This window comes from Aegilops tauschii, chromosome 7, assembly GCF_002575655.3.
Source record: "Aegilops tauschii subsp. strangulata cultivar AL8/78 chromosome 7, Aet v6.0, whole genome shotgun sequence".
In the NCBI taxonomy this organism is placed as follows: Eukaryota; Viridiplantae; Streptophyta; class Magnoliopsida; order Poales; family Poaceae; genus Aegilops; species Aegilops tauschii.
In genome coordinates, this window is record NC_053041.3 from 199,535,088 (window position 1) to 199,545,415 (window position 10,328).

Below are 10,328 nucleotides of genomic sequence, written 5' to 3' on the forward strand. Positions count from 1 at the left end.
CAGATGAGTCATGCCACCTCGTGCAGTCTTGAATGGTCCTACCATGTCCAGGCCCCACACAGCAAAGGGCCAGGCAATGGGGATAGTCTTGAGTGCAGAAGCCGGCTGATGTGGCTTGGAACGGAACTTCTGGCACCCTTTGCATTTCTGGACCAAGTCTTTGGCGTCTTCTAGAGCAGTCGGCCAGAAAAAACCATGGCGGAAAGCTTTGGTGACAAGTGCTCTTGAAGCCGCATGGTGGCCACATTCGCCTTGATGGATGTCTTTGAGGATTGCTTGGCCTTGCTCCGGCTCCAAGCAGCGCTAGTAGACACCAGTGACACTGCGCCTCACAAGCTCTCTGTTGACTATGGTGTATGCTGCTGCCCGGCGTTGCACTTGCCGGGCCGAGATCTCATTAGTCGGCAGCTCTTTGTGCACCAGGAAGTTGAGGATGGGCTGGGCCCATGAAGGTGCTGCGATTTCTTCGACTGCTAGGACTGCTACTTGCACAAGGGCGGTTGGGCCGGGAGGTGGCGGGTTGGAGTCAGTTGCCGCTGCCGCTTGCTGAGTTGATGAAGTCCCTGGGCCGATTGGTGCAGTCCCCGGGCCGGGCTCTGAAGTACCCGGGCTGACCGCTGCAGTCCCCGGGCCGGGTTCTGAAGTCCCGGGGCCAGGTGCGACTGACGCGGCCCCCGGGCCACCTGCCGGAATTACCGTGCCGGCTGCTGGAGCTCTCAAGTCGGATCCGACTGCTTCAGGAGGAGCCGACACGAAGATAGAATCCGACTCTGGCGATGGCTTGACAGACAGCTTGAGGAGGCGTTGTAGGGCGACGCCGATCGGTATTGCTTGACGGGTGGAGCCGATTCGTGCCAAGGCATCTGCTTGCTCATTGTCATTTCTTGGCACATGGAGAAACTCGCACCCTTAAAAATATCCACTGAGTTGCTGTACGAGGAAGCGTTAGCTCGCCATGTTTGCATCTTTGGCGTCCCAGTCGCCTGACGACAGCTGGACCACCAAGTCAGAGTCACCGTAGCACAGGATCCGGCGAATGTCGAGCTCTTTGGCAAGCCGGAGCCCGTGAATGAGTGCCTCATATTCAGCAACGTTGTTGGAGGCGGCAAAATGGATTTGCATCACATATCTGAGCTTGTCGCCTTTGGGAGAGGTGAGGACGATGCCGGCTTCCAAACCGGTGCGCATCTTGAAACCATCAAAATGCATCCGCCAATGGGTAGGGTCGGGCGCTGGCGGCAGGTACTGGGTCTCGGCCCAGTCGATGAGGAAGTCGGCCAGCGCTTGTGACTTGATGGCGGTGCGAGGCTGGTAGTAGATGGTGTAGGGGGCCAAATCGATGGCCCATTTGGCCACTCGGCCTGAAGCATCCCGGCTTCCAATGATCTCGGCTAGTGGAGCTGTGCAGACCACAGTGATTGGGTGCTCTTGAAAATACGGCTTCAATTTCTTGGTGGCAAAGTGCACGCCGTAGCACATCTTCTGGTAGTGGGGGTAGTTTTGCTTGGAAGCTGACAGCACTTCACTCAGGTAATACACCGGTTTCTGGACTGGTAGTGCCTTGCCTTCCTCCTTGCACTCTACCACTATGACTGTCCTGACCACTCGGCTGGTGGCGGTGATGTAGAGGAGCATGGGCTCCTTAGGAGTCGGAGCCGCCAGGACAGGTGGAGTAGTCAACATCTTTTTGAGCTGGAGAAAAGCTTCATCCGCCTTGTCGTTCCACTCGAAAAAAGTGGTCTTCTTCATGAGCTGGTACAGGGGAAGAGCCTTCTCTCCCAGCCGACTGATGAAACGGCTGATGGACGCCAAATAGCCGGTGAACTTCTGCACATCCAGCAGTCGGGTGGGCACTTCCATCCTCTCGATGGCCTTGATCTTCACAGGGTTGCACTCTATGCCGCGCTCTGAGACCAGGAATCCAAGAAGCTGGCCGGCTGGTACTCCGAAGACGCATTTCTCCGGGTTGAGCTTGATTTGAAATCGGCGCAAGTTCTCAAAGGTCTCCTTGAGGTCTTCTAGCAGCGTTCCACGCTTCTCCGTCTTCACCACAACATCGTCCACATAAACATGGGCGTTTCTGCTGAGCTGTTTGAGGAGGCACTTCTGCATGCAACGTTGAAACGTAGCGCCGGCATTCCTCAAGCCGAACGTCATGGTCAAGTAGCAGAAGGCTCCAAATGGTGTGATGAAGGCAGTCTTCAGTCTGTCGGCCGGGTTCAGCTTGATCTGGTGATACCCTGAGTATGCATCCAAGAAACTCAACAGCTCGCACCCGGCTATGGAGTCTATCACTTGGTCAATTCTCGGCAAAGCAAACGGGTCTTTGGGGCAGGCTTTGTTGAGGCTGGTGTAATCAATACACATGCGCCACTACTTGTTTTTCTTCAGCACAAGGACTGGGTTGGCCAGCCACTCTGGAAAGAACACTTCCATGATGAAGCCGGCTGCCAGCAGCCGAGCTATCTCTTCTCCAACGACTCTTCTCTTCTCTTCTGATAGGCGGCGCAAGGGCTGCCTGACTGGCTTGGCATCAGACCGGACATGTAACTTGTGCTTGGCGAAATCCGTCGGAACACCCGGCATGTCCTTAGGTGACCATGCAAAGATGTCCCGATTCTCACGGAGGAAATCAACGAGCTCGCCTTCCTATTTGTTGTCGAGGTTTGCACCTATGACGGCGTACCTCTCCGGGTGCTCTGGGTCCAAGGGTATCTTCTTTGTCTCTTTGGCCGGCTTGAACGAGCCCTCGGCTTCCGACTCCTTGGGGTTGGGTGACATCACCGGCTGCTTGCCTGCCATCGCCACAACTCGGTCAAGGAGCCGCTTTTCAGCCGCGATCACAAGGGACTAGGCCAGCCAGCTGCTATCTGCTACGCAAGCGGACGACTTCTTGTAATCCCCTGCTATGGTCAGAATTCCCTTGGAACTCGGCATCTTCATCTTGAGGTAAGCATAGTGGGGGACCGCCATGAACTTGGCCAGAGCAGGCCGGCCAAGTAGTGCATGGTATGGGCTTTCAAGGTCCACCACCTCAAACCAGGCTGGCTCTCCGCGGAAATGATCCTTGTCTCCGAAGAGGATGTCTATCTGGATCTTGCCGATTGGTGAGCAGGAAAGGCCAGGAACTATGCCATGAAATACGGTCCGGCTGGACTGAAGCTGCCTTTGTTTGATTCCTAACTTCTCCATGGTATCCTTATACAGGATGTTGATGTTGTTGCCGCCATCTATCAGAACTCGAGAAAAACGAGCAGCTCGCCTATCTGTGGCAAAAGTGGCATCCAGAACCAGGGCATAGGAGCCGGGATTGGGCATTACTTCCGGGTGGTCGGCTCTGCTCCAGCTGATGGGCTTCTCAGACCAGTGCATGAACTCGGGGGGTCTCTGATGCCACCGCATTCACTTCTTGCCGTCGTTGCCGTCTGTTGTGCTTGTCGTTGGCCACGCTGGTGAACACGACATAAGCTCCGTGCTCTTCGGGATACTCGTCTTGTATGGCTTCGACTGGTCGAACCGCCAGCTGCTGGGGGGAGGAGGAGGCGGCTGCCCAGCAGGCGGAGGAGGCAGAAGGCCATCTCCCTTGTCGATCCTGGTGAGCCAATGGCATTTCCGAGTGGTGTGGTTGGACGGCTTTGCACCACTGTGGAACTTGCAGGGTGCGTCAAGAGTCTGCTCATACGAGAAAGCAGGCAGCCAATTGGGCTTGCTGCCCTTCTGGCGCTTGGATGGAGGCGGCCCTTCTGGCTGCTAGTCTTCGACTGTCGCCACCTGCCGGATTGTGGAAGCCAGCTGCATGCCTTGCGCTTGTTGTCGCTTGGTTGCTGGCGCCGACAGGTGTCGCCAGCCGGGGTCCGAGGAGCATGAGGGGCCACTTTGCCAGATGCATCAACTTGGATTTCTGCCTTCATGGCGGAGTCGGCCGTGGCATATTTATCTGCTATGATCAGTAGCTCGTCGAGGGTCGCCGGCTCGTCACAAAGAAGTCGGTGCTTGAGGAGGGTGCCCTCTCGGTACCCAGCGGTGAAGTACTCGATGGCCTGCACCTTGTGCACGCCTTCGCAAGAGTTGCGGAGCTTGGCCCAGCGCGTGAGGTAGTCGTGAGTCGACTCGCTAGGGCCTTGTATGCACAAGGAGAGCTGGCGAGGTTTGGGCGGCCGCTTGTACATGCTGGTGAAGTTGCGGATGAAGGCTTCGGTGAAGTCGACCCAGCTGTTGATGTTGCAAGGCTTCAGGCTGTTCAGCCATGTCCGGGCCATGCCCTAGAGCATGAGCGGAACGTACTTCACAGTAGCGCGCTTGTTGCCGTTCACGATGCTGACGGCTGTGGAGTAGTCGACCAGCCAGTCCTCCGTCTTCACGGAGCCGGTGTACTTGGGCGTATCTCTTGGGAGCGTGAACCCTTTGGGGAAGGGCTCATCTCGAATGCGGGGGCCAAAACAAGGCGGACCCAGCTCATCTTCTTCTTCTAGCGCCAGGGATCGGTGGAGACGGTCGATCCGGTGGCGGGCATCGTTCTGTCCGACTCCCTCTCGACGGCCAAGGCGGTCGCCGAGTGTCGGGTGTTCAACAGGTGGCGGGGAGACGCGCCTTTCCCTGCGAGGGGGAGGAGGCGGACAGTCATCCCGTCGTTCCACTACTCTCGGGCGGCCGTCTTGGTCGCGCTCAATGGTGATGCAAGTCCGGCTGCGGCTGGCAGCCGGCTCCTTATCTCTTCTTCCGCGGACACCACCAGTCGGCGTCCGAGATGTCGTGCCTTGATCTCGGCGGGGAGGCAGATCGTCATTTTGCCGGTGAGGCGCCTCAGTGCGGCAACCGGCCTTGTGCTGCTCAGGAGCCGCGTCGAAGAGTCGCTGGACGCGCTCCGCCATCTGGCGACGCTCTTCGCCCTCGAACTTGTCCGGCTCTTCTGCTGCCGCCTGGGCAGCTCGGATATTTTCCGCAGGCGTGGCATAGACGGGGCGATCTGCCCCGAACAGGTTGGCGATGGCCACGCCGCGCTGCCGGACCGCGCCAAGGCGGCTGGGCCCACCGGGAGTCGGCGTGCCGCCCACAGCGCGGTCCATCTCACGCTGGTAGTCCTCCGATAGGCGTCTCATGCTGGCCAGCTTCTTGGAGCCCTCGACGAGCTGGATGCGGCGTGCTTCCAGCATCTCGACGTCGGCTTCTTCTGGGATGGGCGCCGTCAGGTCTTGAAGTGCCGCATCGAGCGGGTCATGAGCACCTCCGCCGGAGTGCTCGTTGTGGCTGATGACTAGCACCTCCGTGACGGCGCTTTCGCCGCTCTCCGCGCGAGGAAGCGGCTCGTCATAGACCACCACGTTGGTGGGGAACGCGTCAAGCGACACAGTGTCGGAATCGACAAGCATCGGGTCGGTGGAGCCAACAGACTCCAAGTCTACAGCAGGCTCGTTGGCGACGTGGAGCTGATCGAGGAGGCTGACGAGGCGGCTCTCAGGGCCATCATTGCCCGCATCGGACGCCGGCTCGTCGGAGAGGCAAACCTCACCAATAAGGTCGGGAGGCAGCTCGCCGCGCAGGCGACCTCCGCGCCGTGCAGCGCGTCGGCGCAAACTCCATCTGGTGTGTCGGGCTGGCTGCGCTCGCCAGGGAGGAAAAGGGTTCCCGTCCAGAACAAGTCTCCGGATGACGGTGCACCTCCCCACGGTGGGCGCCAAATGTCGGGGGTTGGGTGCGACATATGCCAATGGATGGCTTATCATGGTGGGAGCGAGTAGAACGTCGCTGGTGCCTGGAAGCGGGATAAGGCATAAACACGAACGCCGGCGCACTTTACCCAGGTTCGGGGCTCTCCTAGGAGATAACACCCCTAGTCCTACTCTGCGGGGTCTCCGCATGATCACTAAGGCACAAGTGGTACAATCGTGCTCCTCGAGCTGTTTGCTAGAGGTAGGAGAAGGCAAGGCTAGCTCTCTCCTTTTTCTATGGGTTGGTCTAGTTCTAACAGGTTGGGAACCCTTTGCATGGGTGCCCTGGGGGGTTTATATAGGCCTACCCCCAGGGATACAATGGTAATCCAGCCGGGTGTAGGACCCGGCTGTCAGTCTCTCTGGCTGCCGGCTTCTCCGCCGTCTGCTGGGGCCCGCCGCCTGGTGGCCCCCGCCGACTGGTCTGGTACGGGGCCGACAGGCCGCCCCCGCCGCTCACGGGTCTTGTCGGCTGCTGATCACTGTTGTCGTGATGCTGATGACGCAGGCACGGTCAGGGGAGCATGGCTACAGCTGCGCCGCCTGGCGGGCGATTACTGTAGCCACTCTGCGTCTCGTCTGGTTAATGGCGCGTGGGGCCCGAGGAAGGGGCGGGCAGACTGCGAGGCCGACCTCCCTCGGGTCCGACTGGTGGGGCTCTAGCCGTCTTCCGAGCTCTCACTGATCTGCGGGGCCCGTCGACGTTGGGCCGTACTGACAGGCCGTCGTGGGAGCAGGGCTCCGCCTGCTTGTGGTGACGTCAGGGGTGGGGTGGCAACAGTGCCGCGCCGGGCGGAGATCTCCGCCGGTACGGTGTACTGTGGCCACGCCCATCCCGGGATTTGGGAGGGACGGGTTGTACTGTAGCCACTCCCTGTCTTGTCTTCCTTGATGGGGGCGCAGGCGTCGTTGACGCCTCGGGCCGACTGCTAGGGGCGGCTTCTCTGGAAGCCGCCCACTAGGAGTCGGCTTGTCTTGATGCCGGCTTCTGGAACTCGCCGTTTACGGGCAGCCGGCTATTCCTTCAGCCGGCCACCAGAAGGCGGCACTTCGTCTTGGTGCCTTGAGGGGCGCATCCTACCCCGATGTCTTGAAAGGCTCTGGGTCTCGGGTTAGCCTACCCGTGGCCCATTACTCCGACACTGGGGAACTCTTGGACTTGGCCTTGGGGCGGCCTCGACCCGGCCAGGCTCTCCTGCCCGGCAAGGGAGGCCTTCCCAAAGTAATATCTTGTTGTCTTGGTTTGTCTCGGTCTTCTTGATCCGCCCTTTGATCTCACAAAGAGATGCTTCTCTGGCTTGGTCATGCTTTGGATGTTGGTGTAGTTATGCGATGCCAACATGCATGTGTAGTCTGGGCAACAAGGCGACTGCTACGAATAAGTCAGATGATTTCCTCGGGAAATCATCCGCCTAGCCAACCGTCCGATCTGACGGGGGTTGTCGTTGGATCGTAGCACAGCCTCGTCTTCCTTCCCTGTAGGCAGCGCAGCAGTTGGATCGCAGCACAAACCTCGTCTTCCTTCCCTGTACCAAGCGCAGCAGCTTCCATGGCAGCACCGGTGGCGCCGCCGACGCTCCATTGCAACCTCCGGCGTGCTTCACTGCAGCTCCGGCAACGCTCCATTGCAACCCCGACAACCTTCCGGCGTGCTTCACTGCAGCTCCGGCGACGCTCCATTGCAACCCCGACGACCCTCCGGCCTGCTTCACTGCAGCTCCTGGCGACGCTCCATTGCAACCCCGACGACCCTCCGGCGTGCTTCACTGCAGCTCCGGCGACGCTATATTGCAACCCCGACCCTCCGGCGACGCTTCACTGTAGCCGCGGTGGAGCTCCAATGGCCCAAGAGCTCTCCAATGCAGCTCCGCCCTCGGCGACTTGCAGCATCAGCAGGTTGTATCGCAGTGTTGTGGCCATGGATGTGTTGCTCTGCATCGGAGCACTGATGGTCGTCTACGAGCGCGGCGCATCGCCGGCGGTACCGGCGAGCGACCGCCTCCCCCGTGCGCGCTGCGTCGCACCCTCGAGGATGCAACACCGCGGCGGTGGCGCGCGGACTTCACCGTCTCTTCATTTGTGGTGGGATGCAGCAGCGTCGTGGCGCCGTCGCTCCCTTTTTCGCAGCACCGTGGCCGAAGTCCGCCATGGGGGCTCTCCTCTTCTCGCGAGCAGAGATGGGAAAGAGAAAAAAGGGAGCGGGGATGAAAACGTGTGGAGGAGAGACGGGGTGAAGAGATAAGACCGGCTGAGCAAAGCGGTGGAGGGCGAGAGGACACGTGTCGATCAGCGGGAGCGGCTTACGTTTCGTTCTTTTCATCGGACTTAAAACAAACGTTTTCCAGGCAACAAAGGCAAATGTTTGTTGTACCAACACCTAGTATGGGAGAAATATCAGGAAGGTCGAACCTATGTCTGGAAAAGAAACTTTTGCTTCTTCAGCGCTACTAAACAGATGTGTAGCCTTTACTGTTTGCCAACCAGTCCCAAAAAGGAAAAATCTAGGGAGTGGAATATGTTGCCAAAAATGAAAGCCTTTGCTTTCCTGTCCATAATTAGTACTTAAACAGATGCGCGCCAATTTGCTGTTGGGCAAAGTAACAGACATACTGGGGCCCATGAACATGCATTAATCCACACTTCCAAACATGGCAAAGTTTCCAAGCCCCTTTCAGCTGTACAACATCATCCCCAATATAAACTCTCGCACGATTTGGCTCGAAGACATTAATGTTAATGTGTTGCTACTTGCAATTTGATTACTGTAAATGGACAGAAAATAGAAGGCCTTCCAGTGGTAATGTGCTTGACTATTGGATCGCTGTGAAAAATCCCCCACCTCACATTTAGGTCAGACGCGCTGTTGAACTAAAGTAATTGTGTTAGGCTACGCCAAAGATGACGAACTTTTACTAAGCACGAGGAAACAAAGAGATAAGTAACAAATCTTCAACTAATCACCAACTTCGTGAATTTGAATTAGCATCGCCCAACATCACCTAATAATTCACTAAAATATGATTCAGAGAGCGCTTTTGTGTGGGAATTGAAAAGCTACAAGGATAAAACTTAAATCCCAACTCCGACATAAATCCTGCAAAAGGGAGGGCTCGAATTCTGCACCATCGGCAACACGAAGTTGAACAAAGGAAAAGAAAAGAAAGTAAAATCTACAATTTAGCCACATCGCGGGGCACTCCGTACTTCCCTCCACAAATCAACGACCGACCAGGAAGCGAATGAGGCTAACGACGGAGGGGATGCGGGAAACCCACCGTTCCTGAGCCCGATGTTGGACTCCTCGGTGTTGATGGTGTACATGACGTCCCCATACCGGATCCCGCTCTTCGACGTGAGGCTTGTCACGCTTCCGATGTATGTCTCCGGCTCTGCTGCCATCGCCGCCGGCCTCACCTAGGGTTTTGATCCCCCACTCCGTGTTTGCTATATTTTTCCATGTTATTTTTTCTGGTTATTCCCCCCTCTTCTTTTTTAGAGCCTTACTCTCCCCTCGTCTCTTTCATGACATATTATGCTACCTGTTGGCTGTTACAGGTAGGGCCTACTGATGATTACGATTCTTGGGCCCATCTGGCAGTGACAGGTGTTTAGCACGGACGGTCCATGTATGGTAGATCCAATGGATAGGTAGTGGCAGCGTAATGGCAGGTTCATGTGGCGTGAGGAGCGTGGACTCGCCGACTATGACACCACGGCCCGCAAACTAGTGGAGTCCTGTAGCAGGCAGAATGTCGAATGCTCCCAATCATGAGAACTTTGAATTTTAGGAATTTTGTAGGAATTATATATGATACGATTCTTGCAAGATTTTTTTTATTTAAGGTCTTCTTTTATTCATAGGTTAGGAAATATCATGGCAATAAAAAAGCTGTAGGAACTGAAGCGGCACGTATCTTAGTTTCTCATACGATAGGATTTTTTCATTAATATATTGGATCTCAGCTAAAATTTTCTTAAAATGTGAAGGAGCGAAACCAATCCTACATGAAAATAAGAATCAATTTCTATAAATCAAATGGCTCTAAAATAATTTTTTCTATAGGAATTTTATCTTATATAATTCCTAAAGGACCCCTGGGCCTTTAGGTTTTTGGATTCCTATCTTTCGCATTTCACAGGAAGGGAAAAAAGCCAAGGTATAATGGAAACTTTTCTTATACTATGAACGAAATGACATCGTTTTCCCTATAGGAATCAAGATACATATCGTTTTATTTTCTATAATTTAATTATTCCATTCCTATCCTATGAATAAAAGGAGGCCCAGGTACTCTCATACTCATGTATAAACAAATTTTATTTTTCGAAAAATTCAAAGAAAGTGTATTCGTTCATGAGACATGTCTTTACACCCCTATTTTTTGTAATCCAATAAAAATACACGTTGATAAATTAAAAAGAAATAGGACAATTAGTGTCACCAAAAGACAAGCAAAAATACCACATTTAGATGTCTCTTTTTTGTTTCTCTATATGTTTCGAGGGTAGATTTAAAAAAATAGGGATTGTAGGCACATGTCTTGTGAACATTCTTAAAAGTCTTAGAACTTTTTGAAATATTGACATTTGTAAACATGGGAGCATGGGAGCTTCCAGGGT

General features: G+C 55.2%; 1 pseudogene; it reads right to left on the reverse strand.

Annotated features, from left to right (window-relative positions):
- LOC109744051 (protein decapping 5-like) overlaps positions 1-9,299 on the reverse strand; it is a 121,603-nt pseudogene extending 112,304 nt beyond the window's left edge.
- Positions 9,300-10,328: the final 1,029 nt, after the last annotated feature.